This window comes from Vanellus vanellus (genome assembly GCF_965231255.1).
Source record: "Vanellus vanellus genome assembly, chromosome: 5".
In the NCBI taxonomy this organism is placed as follows: domain Eukaryota; kingdom Metazoa; phylum Chordata; class Aves; order Charadriiformes; family Charadriidae; genus Vanellus; species Vanellus vanellus.
In genome coordinates this window covers 50,083,787-50,100,086 of record NC_138910.1, presented here as the reverse complement: position 1 = coordinate 50,100,086, position 16,300 = coordinate 50,083,787, and the positions used below count along the sequence as shown (strand labels likewise).

Genomic DNA, 16,300 nt, shown 5'->3' with positions numbered 1-16,300 from the left:
CCCTTCCAGCTGCAGCAGGGAAACAGTGAGGCAGCTACATAGAAATCACAAGCAAATTTGGTAAACAACCGTGCAGAAAGGTCAAGTCCCAGACAGCTTGATTTCTGGAAAACCACAACTTCAACTTAAAACAAGGTACACAAAGAATACCTGTGGTTTTTTAAACAAAGAATTGAGATCCTCTGCTTTACTTTGACCTTTTAATTTGGTACATTGTGCTACGTGAGCGATCCCATCTTTATCTGGACACCTTTGACAGCGTTACTCTGTCCCTACCATACAACAACAAGAAGCCCGCCCTGTTAAATGTCGGATCATCTGCTGGCAGCCAGAGAGATCCCTAACATGATGTACCATCATGACTTGTAAAGATACGCTTTGCCTGGATCTGTTATGTATATATCTGTTCCTCTTGCCTATATCGATTGTGTCTAGCTGACTCCTGGTGTGAGGACATGCCACTGTCACCTTGCCTTAGGGCAAAACATTACTGCCACTGAGCAGAGATATGAGTTTACATGTAGTTTTGGTGGTGTTTTTTCCTTTATTGGTTTTCAACATAATACCTCCTTCCTCTGCGACACAGGAAGGGACCAAGCAAGTTCTCAGTGTCACTGCAGAGGCCTCTGGGAGGTACAGGTAGCAAAAGTGAAACCCATGATCTGCAAAGCGCAGTGCACAGGGAGCACCAATAAAGCAGCACTAATGCCCATAATTACTGATGAAATCTTTGAAATCTTAAACCACCCCCTCTAAAGAAAGCAAAGAGAAAAGGGTAAACATAAAAACATGAAGAACCTTGGACAAATATACAGGAGAATGTCATTCTGATGACTCTAAATAGTGCAAAATACAATGAAATGAAAATGACTAAATCAGAGATGCTTTTTTACGTTTCAACTGAGCGACATTAAAGATGCAAACAGAGCCCGTTTTACCCTAGCTGCAACTTGAAATTGTTGAGGCTACTTAATATTCAAGAATATGAAATAATTTCAGAGTAGTATTTTAAATGAAGCGAACCAATCACACATCCAAAGCCTGATCTACTCCCTCCTTCCACGATGCTTACTGGCATCTTATTCAGAGAAACAGATCCAAGGCTCCCAGGCTGGGCTGTTACTAGGGTACCCTCCAAACCTGGTTCTCTTGTGAGTTTTGTGTTCCAATATGCAACCAGCAGAAAAGAAAGATAAATATGAGGGAGACATTGTGGCACAGTATGGCAAAAAGGTGCAACATAGGTGTAACTGAGAAGATGATCTGTTCAACCGAAGATTTTCCTGATTCTTGATACTTTTCATTAAAGCCTTTAAAGTACACATAGGAAGTAAGTCTTACTACAGAGAGATAGAGACAAGCCTCCCATTCACACAGCCGCATGAATACTTCAGTAAGAATCCCACCATGAGAAGGAACAAGAGATGTAAGATAATTTTTTTTTCTGTTTAAATAGGGAGAAAAGAGTGGAAAGCAAAGGTAAGAATGGCACAATCACAATCCTTTCCCCCCCAGCAGTTCCCCCATGTGCAGGAGAGCCCCCCATGTTTATGCGAGAAGTGCTGTACACACCCCAGCCCAGCACTGGGTGCTGGGGACTGCCTCCACTGACCACTGCAATGACCCACCAACGGCTTCACCTTTACAGCTGTCTGGAGCAGCAGGTTTTCCCTTTAACCACCAGGTTTGCTTAAATTGCTTGTGAACAAAAATCATAGTTCTTGTTATAATCCAGAAGATAAAGGCAAAATACAGCATAAAGGTAATGAAGTGAGTAACGCTTACTGAGAGAGCAAGTAGGTTATAAAGCACTGCTGTGACCCAAATGCCTTCGCTGGGGACTGTGCCACAGCTGTCCCTCACCAGGCTGAGCCTGTGCATGAAGAGATGACTGCTGCTTCTTGGTAACACAGCCTCCACACGCAGCAGCCAGCAGCATGCAGCTCCCCTTGCTCATTTTTTAAATACTAATTTTTTAAGCTGCCTGAGAGGAGCTTTATTTCTCTGGTTTCACCTTGTATTCTCTATCGAGATGAGGAAGAACTTAACTTGCACAGAGTCTATTTGGCACTAAATCATTTGCCTCAACAACACCAGAAACTAATCTGAACACACATCAAAAACTGTATGATGAGCAGGGGAGAATGAGAGTCAGCTGCTTAGTTTAACTCTGCTCTCCACCATCTTCACAGTCCCTGTTTCCACTCGCTGACAACTAACCATTTCTTAATGCCTGGTAACTCTTCCCACCAACTGTTCTTACCTGTATGTTCTTCTTTACTTTCGTAAATTTTAATTCATAGCTGTGAGTAGGACCATGTGTAGGTCCTTGTGGCTTCATGAGGGATAAGGTCCCTCTTTCACCACTACAGGAGCTATCCATGAACGCTGCGGCCGTGGCCTGGGATAAGGGGCATGCCTGGTGTGCTCTCCAGCAAACAAACAGCACGGCAACACTTTCTTACTAATGTTAACAGTAATAAATACCTGAAACAGGGGTCAAATCACAAAAGGTGTAAGCATCAGGGTGTGAGGGAGTATGTTGGGACACAGAAAACGACTTCTGTGCTCGTTGAAAGAATATCATGACTTATGCATGTTAATATCTATTTATGCTAGAATCTTGTCTTAATTGGAAAGTAATTAAATTGGGTGAAAGATTGTCTTAAAGGTTGGGGGGGGGGGAGGGAGGATGGGATGGGGAATTCCTATTAGAAGACCAGTCCATACTAATCCACTTATCCCATAAAATATAAACTTGAGCAGGTATGCTTAATAACTTTGGCAGGGACTATGCTTCACTGTTATTGTCTATTCAGCCACATTACTCAAAGGATTTTGATAATTTACGACAGCACTTTCTTCTGGGTATACACTAATAAACAACAACAACAAAAAGTTTAAAAGCCCATTTCCATATTCCCCAATTTAATTCCCTGAAACAGTTTGTGAATTCAACAAGAGACTTCTCTGTAAGCCCTTTCATAAGTAAGTGCATAGTACTAGCTATGCTTCAATCTTCATGGATTGCTCCTGAACAAAGTGTGCTCATAAATTTTCTGTAAAAGCTTCTGCAATATTGATTTCTTCTTTCTTTAGCACCATGGAGTATATTGGCTAGAACCGATGGTTATCAAATTTAGGAGACTCTTATGGTTTATAAACATTGCTCATCTGTTTATCACAGTATCTTATCTCCTTGACTTGTTTTATTTTATTGTGTTCAAGCACAAAATCATGTCACAACTAGTTGTACATAGAGAAAAAGCCATGCAGAGTATCTTAATAAAACATCCACACAGAAGAACTGAACAAGCAAAACCTCTTTCTGAAAAAACCCCAACAGAGTAGTGCACTGAATGCTCAAAGGACTCACTATAGTGAGGCGATATGTGGCAGGTGAGAAACAAAAATACTTTGTTTTTAGCTGCCTCTCTGTTCAGACAGGGCTGGAAAGATCTGCTTCACTTTCTCTGGCAATCCTGCACACTGGCAGTGTGCCGAGCATCAGAAACCACTCAGCTCCAGGAGACCTTTCTCTCATTCTGCAATTTCTTTAGCTGTTTACAGACAGTTCAGCCTGACCTTGCTGGAGTAATAAATCACATATGTATGACTCCTTCCTCCAAAATGTTTTATTGCTCTAATGAAGCACGAGCACTCAGAGGAGGTAGTTATCATTATGTTCATTTGACAGCCAAGGAAATGGAAGCAGAGATGTAAAATGATTTCCTGAACATATTGAAGACAGCCAGAGGCTGATCCAGACAGAAAAATCCTATTACCTGATTTCTAATTTCCAGCACTGCTACAATGCCAGACAAAACAGTATCTCTTTCCCCGATTCCCACTTCTTTTCTCTATCTAGCACTGCATAAACACTTCAAAAATATATTGTCCCATCTCACTAACAATGTAACCAATATTCAGTGATCTCTGCACTTAGTATTTTTTCCTCTCTAGTTCTCACCTCAATGTGGAAGGAAAAAAAAAAACCACAAAGGAAAAAGCCAAGTAACAAAATGTGCAATGCTTTCCTTTCCCATTCTTGAAGCAGGTGACTTACTTTTCTGTTTCACTGGTGATGGATTTGCTTGGTATTTCAAGATTGAGGCAGAGGACTTGCATACCTCCAAAGACAGGGTTACATTGTGTGCTGATGATGGATGTAGGAGACCCTGAGCTTGCTTTGAGCAAGCACTGATAGCAACCACTGACACTGGCTGCAGCCCAGCTTCCCTTTTATCCATCCACTGCACACATCTTGGGCTGCGATCCCCATGATAAGGCCAGACTCTTCCCACTGTTACAAAGCAGGATCATTTCCAAGCACATGTAATGCTTGGGAGCCCGGCTTGGAGGTGAACGGGAGCAGCCTGGGCTCCCTCAGACCTGGCTAAGCCCTTGCACACAGGAGTACCGGCTGCAGGAGGCTCTCACAAACCACTGCTACATGTGCTCCTTGTGAGGAGATAGGAGTTATGCTTGTGCATAGTTAATTTTCTTTATATTATGCTTTAAAACAATATTAAAAGCAAGTTAATTTCAAAATGACGCTTGGTTCTGCCAAGTGTGTCATATGAAGACCGTAAACTTTGAACAGAACCTCAAACAGCAGATTAGCAACAACAAATTTCAGATCAAAAGCATCGTCTTAGTTCACACTCAAAGTTTTGTATCAATTTGTTCTAGTTAATACTTCGTATTTAAAAGAACTAAATCAGGTTCAAGGAAGGATACTACAGCTCTATTTAAACACTTTATTAGATGAAATTAAAGCTTTAATGTAACAAAAACATATGAAGAAAATAACTCAGTGCTCCACTGGTGTGTACAGTCATTGCCATGGATAATTATATTGCCCCTTTTTTTAAAATGCAGTTGCCAAAAGGCACAAAGAAGTATCTTGCAATGTCTGTCACTGGCAATAAGATTCAGAAGTAGATAAGCAACTCATTTTTCCTTTGGGAGGATGCAGTGATGGAAAAGAAAGAACAAAACCCACAGTAACATGTTGACACAACAAACTCGTCTCTTGGATTAGACTTTAAAGGGGGTGAGTGGGATTTCAAATTTAGGTATTACGCAATACAATCTCAACAACTGTATCTCCAATGAGATGCCACAAACAAAATCTGAGAGGAAAAATGGCAAATCAAAATTTCTCACAAAACTATTTGCGCTGAGTAGTCTGTAGAGAAGAAAATCTGCACCATTCAATTGCAGAAAAAATGTAGGGATTAAAATCAGCTGCTACCTGAAGAAAATTCACAAGCTGGAACACAGCTTGAGAAATTCCCATTTCTCCTTTTGTCACCGTGTGGTGAAGGGCTTGCTGATAACAAACTGTTTTGCCACAGGTTTGAAATCAAGTGGAACAGCCCTCATCAGCATTTCATCTAGCTACAGCATTGCATTCAGGACCCAGACACTCTAAAACACACCACAAACCTCATTAAACATCGTCTAACCCCTGGGTTTGGGGCAACATGATCAAAAAGTTTTTGTGAAGCAGCCTCTCAGACATCATCCAATTCTAGCGTTATCCTCATCGCAGCCTGGCTTTGGGCAAGCTCGCAGCACAAAGCCTGCGATGCTTGGGCCAACCAGCCAACTCTCATCACAGTGGATAAAGGTGGGTCCACGGTGCTGTTATTCCACTCAAGCTTGCGTGTTGCATGCGGCACAATAAAAGCCCCGAATGTCAGATGCTATTTTACCATCTACGCTGGCAGGAAGGAGATGTTCCCTGAAATTCCTTGGAAACGTACATTGTGTTGAAGAGATTGTCTGCTTAATGTGTGGCCATCTGAATGCCTGCTGCAGAACAGCATCTCTTCTGCACCTCGCGTTTGGAAAAAAGATCTGACAGAAATGCTCTTTTTATATCAGCAAAGCAGCTTACTCCACACCACCCCACCTAAGTATCCCTTCATTGCAGGGGGAGAGGTTTCTTCCTTCTGCAAGTCACCTCGTTGCCAGCTCTGTAGATGTAAGACCTCCTGAAGAGAGTCTTCAGGACAAAACAAATCCAATTTGAAAACTGGCTGGAGGCAAAGGAAACCAGCTTTGCTGTGAGTTTTTATTTTTATTTAATTCTTCCACTTCAGTTCATTATCAAAACATCTCAGTTGCAACTGATTCCCACAGGAATTTATAAAAAGAGGGGAAAGGCAGGTTGCAAAATTTACAGAGTACCTGCACAATTTGCTGTGATTCAAAATGGCAGTCATCCCAGTCAGTGACGCTGGATGATTTCTAACGCCCGATCTGTCAGATTTTAATCTCTACAATGTATTTCCATTCATCTAAACCTGCTGAACCTGGCATAACACATTATTCTTCCATAGCCCTGCTGTTTTAAAGATCTGCTTAGTTAGGCTCAGTTAGCAATACTGTTAACCAAGTTAAAAGAGTAAGCTCAGACCAAGAGATATTCAATAAGCCTCACTGTACAGCAATCCAGCAGCAATCCAGGAAAAGAGAATGAAATTCAGATTCCCTGAAATGTAGCTCTAAACACTGGTATGTATTTTTCGCACTCACCCCAGTGCTTGTGTTTCAGGCTCACATATATTGACTGCATAGGAATCTGCATAAAAAAAAAAAGGCTCAAGGAAAGCATGTTCTGCCTTGTGGCAGAGATTCTTCTAAACACTCCTTTTCAGACTCCCAAATTGGTTTTCAGCATTCAAAAATTCATTTTCACTTTGAGATATGGAGAGCTTATTATCCACTTCAACTCTATTTGTTTTAGCAAAAAAGAGACACTCTGAGTGGCTTAAAAGCTGTGCTTGGAAGTGGCTGATTATTTTATATACTTGCAGCTGATGTCTAGCAGCTCACCCAGACAAAAAGTGCTTCCTCTCCCCTGCAGATAAGGGCTTTAGCATTGAGATGCACACCGTGAAAGGAAACAGCTATATCCACTTTGTCAGCAAGCACCCGTTTTGCATTTAAATTGGCTCTAGTCAACAGCAATACTGTGGTTAAGGATACCAATAGTTGAAACGTTCTAGAGGGAAAATATCTGGGTACAGATCATTTTTATTATCCAGCATAACTTAAAGAATGCCCGAACAATGAGATCTCTATATAGGCTAAATGAATATATCCTGAGGACACAGATTAGGATCTCTGTCCCAGTCATCTGGGACAAGGCCCTGCTCTGTAAAACGCAGATATTATGAACAGCAGCAGTTTTTCCATTGCAGAATTTATTCTTTGGTTTGTACCTCATAACAGTTCCAAGTGATTCTGCATGCCTTACATACATACACCTTTTGGTATACAGCATTTGGTGCTAAAGGTTTTATACATATCCTCAGTGACTATGCAAAATCAGCTCTCCCCCATTTTAAGGTACATCATTCATTCCGATTTAGATCTGCCCACAACAATTTTAGAGCTTTGGTTGTACTTATTCACACATCACAACAATAGAAGAGAAGGGTGAGCAGGAAGACAAGTGAAGTCTTCACCCCCATCCCTGTGACAACACAATCAGAAATTCAAGAAAAAGTCCCCAGTTACTTTCTTGCATCACTTAGCAAAGAAACAACCTGTTCCCAACTACAGAAAGTAGCTAAGCTGTGTTAGGGTTCTCTTTCCAACCTTGTTCGTAGGATGTTGCAACTAACACAGACCAATCGCACTACCACGCGTAAGGGAAAACTGCCAACACAAGGCTAGCAACTGGTCAGTAACCTGGTTCAAAATATTATATTATCAAGGTTGTAAAACCTGTCCCATTGAACATATTTAGTTCACAGAGACCACAGCTTTCAGCTAATAAACCCCCAGCTGAATACATCTTCTGAAACCTGCTATGAGACTGGTGAAACCAGTTGCCTGTCCAGACTATGCTGAGTTATCAAGACACATCTGTCTCCTGTCACACTCTGTGCCCAGCACAAGATGAAAAAAAATTGTACTTCTTGAGATGGAGGATGGGTGCTAGATGACAACTCTGAACCATATGCCCAGATAAGCCATATTCATCAGTAAAGAACCTCACAGTATTCTTTGAACACGTTCAATGTGTCAATATAATTCACAATCAATTATTTGTTGCAGTAGCAAGAAAACTGTAATGCTGTCACACTTCAAATTTGAGAGTCTGTTTAAATTCACAATCAGGCTTCTCTGATGTGTGGTGGGGTGCTTGATGCTAACATACCTTTCATTAATTTTACAAATATTTCAAACCCACAAGTTACTAAGAGGAATTACTTTTTAGCGTGTTACTCCACCAGCAGAAAATACATACCTTTTCTATATTAAAGCCGAACCATTATACACTTACGTCAGGGCTCTACAATCACTTCTGTTATGTGAAATACTTTTATCTATATTTCAGCAACTAACACAACTTTTACCACATCTTCTCAAAATCCTTGCCTTTTTTCTGCTTGCCCAGCTCCATAAAAACAACTGCTAAACCCCTAAACCAAAAAGTAAATTCTTTAAACCCACACATTATATGATCAACATTTTGAAAACACAAGTGGGACAGTGTCCAACTTCCAAGACAGCAGGAACGCTCACTGAAGCATTTTACTGCAATAACTAATCCTTGCTCTGCTCTGTTATCTCTGTAATCCTTCATCTGCTGAGGTTTCCTCAATGCCTTTAAATGAAGCTCCAAGTTTTGCTATATTTGTACCTTTCAGCCTCTGCGGTACCTGCAAAATGCCTTGGCATGGAGCTGGCAGGTAACTGGAGGAAGGGCAGGCCAGGAGAGTTTAAAAGCCCTAGTCAGCCATTAATGTAGCGCCAGCAGCTGCTGGAGAGCATTCCAGGGGACAGGAATGCACAGCAGCACTGCATGTCAGCCCCAAGAGATACAAAGCAGGTGTACCGATTCACAAACCTGTATATACAAGGCTGCTTTCTGGGTTTTAAACCTTCTGCCGTTTCACTGCCCTAGCTCTGGTTCCACCACCACCACCACTAGCACTGGCTGAGCTTCACACTTCACCTGTGCAGAGACCTGCGCTCATCCGCTACCTCTAGTTGAGACCCTGTCAGGCTAATCAACAACCAATGAACTCAAGACCTTGTACTTTATCATCTAGCAGGGAAAATTCCATAAGCATCTTAAGCACTGACAAAAGCAAGAAGTTTGCATCAGGCAGGGAGGGGCTGAAGGCGGAAGATGGAATGTGGCCATGCTGCCAACTTCAGCTGGAAAACCAAGCTGCTCCTGCCACTGAAGAGAGCACCCTACAAAAGAAAGGGCTCCTACAAAAGGAAAACACCCACTTTTTGCAGAAGAGGAAGCCACTTAATATTAGCAGCAACATCTAGCTCCCACTATTTTCACCCTCTGGTACCAACAGCCACAAAGAAGCAGCAAGCCCAATTTTGTTTCCAAGATCTCTGCCTCATTCCTCTTGCCATGGAAAGCAGGAGACCCTCAGTTTTGGTATAACAGAATTCAGCGTGCCTGACCTGCTATGGAAGTTCAACCTGAGTCTGGACAATCTCTGTGTGCTTGTTCTTCCTTACACACTTGGCTTCTACAATCTCCAAGGTAAAGGACAAGCAAATGCCATGATATCTTAACTTGGCATTACTTTGGTGATGCTACCTTGTAGCACAACTACAATGCTTTGTATATACACTGAGTTTTGTCTTGGCATAGCAGGATGCTACTCTGAGATCAAACCATCTGGATTTTTCTTAGCACACGACAAGCCTACAGCTTTAAAACACCAGTGACCAGTGTAACCAACACTCCAGTCAATGTATTTTTTTTTTTCTAAGTTCATGTTGACACAGCTAGAAGGAAGCAATAAAGAAAGAATGTGCATATTGAAAGGTGCACGAAAGCACAAACTGAACAAGATAAAAAACACTGAAATACATTTACCAACTTTGGCAGTGAATTTGTGCCAAATTCTTCTAAGAACTGGGTTCAAAACCAGTGAAAATTGTTGTAGGCAATGAAGACAGAATATTTTTAACTAACACATTCACCTACAGAAACTTTTATTCCATCTTCTAGTAATTAAGAAATTAGGCTTCTATAAAGAGATTAACTGCCTTTTCATCTACTTTTAGCACTCCTTTCAAGGTCGATGAACACACTGATCATGGAGACACTGACAGAACACCGATAAATACATGTACTTTGCATTTGCTTTAATTATGCACAAAGCTTTTGGGTTTGTATATAGCTTTACTAAGATGTAATGGAGTATATTAATGGAAATCTACAAGAAAAAACAATCGAAGTAAGAAAGCTGAAGGCTTAGAATTCAGGAGCTTCAAATCTTTCATCTGACCCCTTCACTTTCTCATCTTAATACGATGACTACTGAATCAAACAGATTTGAAGTGGCTGTATCAATCTTACCTGACCTACCTCAGCTGTGGGGAAAGAAATAAGTTAAATGCTACTTTATTCCAATTTAACCATTTCTGCATTTAAATGTTGAAATATGGCCTTACACAGTAACTCATCATCTGCTCTTCTTTAATTGCAAAGGTTCATGCTGACACCCAACATGTTCAAGGTCATTAAAACTAAGGACTATACAAACCAATAACATCTACAAACTTATTTCAAATTTCTTCTCCAAAAGTGGCTTGCAATGACAAAAACAGAAGCAGAGTTTCTCGAGTGCCCAGAAAAAACTTGTATCAATTTTCCTAGAATTCTGTTTAAGAAGAAAATGAGGAAGCTCCAGAATACTGAAATGTCCTGCTTTTGAATGTTTAATCACAAAAATTCTGTTCTTATTTATAAAATGTCTTATTTGAGAAATTGCTTAAACAATTCCATCTTGATCCAATGACAATAAGAAGGCAACAATAAGAAATGCTTTCAAACATGAAGAGAAATTAAACAGAAAATAATATAGATTATTAACTAGGAACAAATAAAATAATATCTAAACCTAAATGTAGAAGAAAAGAAGTATAAATTCTTTTCTGAGTTTCATTAGGCTGGACTTGATTCTAGAGCATATTGAAAACAAGAGGATTCCTAAGCGTTGTCCATATGCATTAATAATCAGAGCTTGAAAATAATTATGATTTGGACAAGTCATAATTGTCCAGAAAACAGTTCTGCTCTGTTGGAAACCAGGCTGCAGGTTTTTATGCAGAGCAGAAGTACTAACAGAACTAGCAGGTGAGATCTCTGGTCCACCGATGTTCATTTTTAGTAAATCCTTGAACACAGTAGAGATTCACTTAGACCACAAGAAAATTTGTATTACCAATATTTAAGAACCAAAAATCAAAGCATCTGGATGACTTTGGTTGGTTGTCTGAAACCCAGAAACCTACACAAACGCTCTGCAGAGCTGATAAGGATCCAGCTGATGACTAGGTAGGAATGTAACTGGTTCCACACCAACATAATTTTATAAAATACAAGTCCCATTTTATTCTTTATCTACAGGTTTGATTGATAAAAATAACTTCAGAGTTGTAACAGTCTTCTCTAGCACTGGATTCACTTCCACATGATAGATTTATTTAATACAAAACAAAACAAAATCCCAGAAGACTATCTGATAGCCATAAAGCATGAATTAAAAAGTTTAGGAAATGGGTCAAAAAGCCATTGTCAAAGGGAGTCATTATTCAATGAAATTTTTCATTTTGGGTTAATGACATCCTAAAGGGTGTCTTCTGGGACTCATAAAGGATCCAGCACTATCAAACATTACATCAGTGGCCTGGCAGTGAAAAATACAGCCACATTAATAAAATTTGTGGATGATGCATGGATAGAAAGAGCGGTAAAGAACAAGAAGGAGAACTAGAAAATAGCACATATATATTTGAATTCCTGGAAATAGCTTACTCAATGCAACACACCACTGTAACAACTCCTGACCAAATGTACGTAGGGCTTAACTACAGCACGGAGCAGTAGACCTCCAGCTGGGGTTGAATCCCATGAAGAGATGGGATCAGTCCCAAGAAAGCCCCATTTGGACTTTTCTGAAAGTTTGGAAACTTTTCTGTTCTCTGGGAAGAATAAGGCATGGGGGAATGTGAGGCATATGCTGTAAAAGCAGCCTGCCATTGGCTGGGCAAGACCTACCTCTTCCTCCACAGCCGTCTCCCTCCCGCCTCACTGCCTGATGGCAAGCTGACTAAAATAATCCTTAAAAAATATGATCATTTAAAAAAAAAAATTAATTGTAACAGCACTATTCATAACACGGCCCCATAAGTAGCTGCATTGGCACTGCGCCGGAGGCCATACATTGCGGTGTGGATGCACAAGGACAGGAAAAAGCAAGATGACTAGGGAAGTTTTAACCCTCGATCATCACCGAGACCAATACTGGAATACCGCATCTAGTCCTGGGAGATGCAGTTGGGAAAAAAGGATGCAGAGCAGAGCCACTGAACTGTTTTGCGCAGGGTGTAAATGCCTCACAGCAGGAGGTTTAAGAGCTCAAGCTCCTCAGTGCTACAAGAGAGCACAGACAGCTGAGTTGGTCACAGCATGTAAGTACCTTCACAGGGATAAAATAAGTAATGGTACAGAATGCTGTACTCTGTCACAAAAACGCATGCCAGATCCAAGAGGGGAAGCTGAAACCAGAATGAATCTAAATGACAAGTTAGAAACATTTTGAACAGCAAGAGATGAACAGATTACCATGGAAAATGATACCTTTCCCACCTCCTGTTACGCTCAAATGAGAGCGTAATGATGCTTTTCCAGAAGAGCATTTAACAGAATTTTGAATTTTAAAAAAACACTACCGGAATGAAGTTGGATGAGAGAGATGAAGCTTAGATAATTGGAAGATGAAGATCTGCCCAGCCTTAACCTCTGTGAATCAGCGGGCAGGATGAACTGCCTCTCTCATTTTCATGGAACTGAACCTCCATGCCAAACATGGGCTACAGAGTGACACTGTCAGAGGCAGATTGCACCACAGAACGTTTAACAGAAACCGGAAAACCATTAGACTGATGTGCACTGATGCAATACCAAAGACCAGGGCTGGGTGCAACCCAGCAGCAGCTGACGGCTTCTCATACCAGAGTTCACTACTGTGCTCTCCCCTCCTGCCAATGCTGTGACTGTCTTCTGCCCCGATACCAAAGGCTGCTGCTTCACCTTTGACAGTTTCTACTCTGCATTAATAACATAAACCAGCAAAATTGTGCTGCACATTGAAGGTTTAGGACAGCCAAAAACAAATGGGATGCAATATAAAAATAAATAGCCCACGGTATTTTAGTACCAATTATTCATTTTCATATTTAATAACAAAGAGGTGATGAAGGTCACATAAGCCTGAATGAGAATAAAATTATATGCCAGCTACACATTACCATAATATAAAACATATGCTTCTTCACTGTTTACCATTTCCACAATTAGGGCTAGATTTGTGTACAAGCATTCTGTGAGTTTTATCAGACAAGCATCTGCTTCATAATCAAGTCCAGTTTTAGCAGCAGGAAGGACCAGGAGCTTACCCATCGTGGGTAAGCTACCTCCTCGCTGGCCTACAGGGATTTGTAGACGACAGCGGATGGACGGGTGTTTCACATTGCAGAAGCTATGCCAGTTTTCCTAAGTATGCTGGAAAGCCTTTAAACATGGGAAATCCAAGGAAGGAATGAATTTTATTTTAATGTGTTTACCTTTAACATCCAAAGGTGCTAACGAAGTCTTAATGAAAAAAAATGGCAGCCAAACTAATATTTGTATACATTATATATACTCTCAAGTTTAAAATAAGTTAGTAAGCAAACTACAGTCTGATACAACAATCCATTTAATTAGCTTTATATGAGCAGTTTCCTTCACCAACTTCAGATCTTGATGAGTTTCAGGGGAAGAAGATAACATTGTGGGGTTGACTCCTTAAAGCAGAATAAAAATGTAGAATTTTAATAAACAAAAATTCAGGTGATATTTCATGTTATTTTTACTATTCCATATAAACATGGCTTATTTGATTTTTTGGGAGATTGAAGATTTGTACTGCTAAAAGAAATTGAGAAAAGCTAATGAAAATGGAAGGGTGACAGGTATGAGCAGAACGCACAAAACTTAATAATCAAAACAATTAGAGTGGCTGGGTCCTGGAATTACAAAAGACAGGGGACTTGAGCAATCAAGGGAAGGGAAAGACAAGAACTATGAGAGCTTTTGTTTCTCTGGATCACCTGTTTAACAAATAGAATTTATTATTTTATTTAACGCATATACAAGAAATTTTTTGCTGCTCCAAAGACAAGGTGAGAGGATCAGGGCAGAACTTGGCTGCTCCTGCCCCACAAAGGAGAAAGAGGCAGAGGTGAGACAGCTCCTAGAGACATCCTCAGAGCAGGATCTCGCCTTCTGTTGGGAAGGGAAGGGCGCAGCCGAGGATTATATTTGCTGTGCAGAGCCAGTTCTCATAAAAGCGACCACACAAACTCCCTTATTCTTCCTTTGGCAGTAGCAATAGCAGCAGCATGCCTGTGGTAATGCCACCCAGGGAAAGATGGTCTTCAAAAGCTCAAATGCTGCCAGCTCCTCCTCACTGCAAGACTCCACACTAGGCAGAATTAGAGACTCATAGAAAAAATTAGTTTGGAAGGGCCCTCCAGTGCGCATATAGACCAACCTCCTGCACAGGTAGGGAGAGCTTCAAAGCCAGAGCATGCTGCTCATTAAAGTCACCAAGGATGGAGATTCCAGGGCCTGCCTGAGCAGAACTGCTTTCTTTCCCTTATGCTGAGCCAGAGTTTGCTTTGCTTCAAATCGTGACCGTTTCTTATTGTCTTGTCACTGCATGCTTCTGAAAAGCGTTTGGCTCCATCCTCTTTAGGACCTTCTTTTAGGTGGCAGAAGATTGCAATTAGGTCCATCCTGAGCTTTCTATTCTACTGCTTAAGATGTCCCATACCTCTCACCCTTCCCTCATGTAGCTGGACCCCTACCTTCCCAGTGGCCCTCCATTGGACTTGCTCTAGGCTGTGAACATCCCTTTTCTCTGTGGGGGCTCAAAACTGGATTCAGTGTGTGAGATGCAGCCTCACAACTGCTGGGTGGAAGGGAATAACCATTTCACTTCACATATTGGCTGTGCTCTTGGTAAAACCAGCTTGTGCGCAGTTATAGCCTTCATCACCGCCGGGGCACACTCCTCACTCGTGTGAAGTTGTCATCCACCACAACTGCCAACACTCTTTTGCATTGATGCTATCCGGACTTTTGGCCCCCAGCCTGCACGGACGATGGAGTTACTCCTCCACAGGGAGCAACCCAGGGTCTTGCATTTGCCTTTGCTGAACCTCAGGAGGTTCCTCTCAGCCCACCACTGATAAGGTTCCTCTGAACAGCACACCTGCCTTCGCATGTGTCCAACACTCACCCTCAAGCTTTTATGACTTGAAAACTGAGGTTTTGCCATCTGAAAAGCGGGGCGCACCCTGAAGATGTTAAACAGTATCATCCCTCAAAACCAATGTTTAGCCAGCTGCCAGTTAGACTGGCCCACTGACCACTACCCCCTGTGCTCCTGCCAGGTCATTCAGTTTTTCACCCACTTTGCAGTTCACCCATCCGCTCTGAAATCTCCTCAGTTTAGCTTTGATGGGAAATTGAGAGCCTAGAAATCATCACGGCAGTGTTTGCTGGCGTGTAACCACGAATTAATTCCACGAAATGGCTGATAATTCCCCTGAACAGAGAGCTAAACAGAACAAGGCAGGCAGGCAAATGAAAATACAATGAAGCTTTCCAGAAGAATGTCCTTCAACTCCAGATTAAGAGGATTATACCACATAGTATACCATTTTTATAACCCCTTGGGTCCAAGTTTTCTGCAGATAAGTTTAGAATTGAAATTTCTTAAGAGTAAAGCTACTCAATTCTTGCACAAACTATACAGCAGTCCACTTCCATAGGCTTTCAGAATAACTTGAAATCTTGAAAGCGAGACCACACAGCAAAACAACCATGTGTCATGGTCACACTGCAATATGACTAATTTTATTAAAATATATGTTGGAGGATTACTATCATACAGTGTTGCTTTGGAGCATATTTAACAAAACATTATCTCAGATCAAAGTCCCCTGTTTAATTGTCTGGTATTTATGTGCATCAAAGCAACGCTACAAAACCACTGCTACACTTTTCACTGAAAAATTCACTCTTTCCATTGACATCGGTTCCCACTGATGGGACCTGAACAACAGCAGATAATTCTCATTTTCCTCATAAAGTTCATTGCCTATGTGTCACTGAACATGTCAGAAGGTTACACAGGGCTGGCCTTAAGCATAAGCAACCCACAACAGCTATCATCTGGGCCTG

At 41.2% G+C, this 16,300-nt stretch overlaps 1 protein-coding gene across 2 annotated transcripts in view; it reads right to left on the bottom strand.

Moving 5' to 3' along the window:
* Positions 1-16,300, bottom strand: part of LOC309672787 (rab GTPase-activating protein 1-like) — a gene marked incomplete at its 5' end in the record, with an annotated part of 117,408 nt that overhangs the window by 17,218 nt on the left and 83,890 nt on the right. The gene's annotated exons all lie outside the window — the stretch shown is intronic.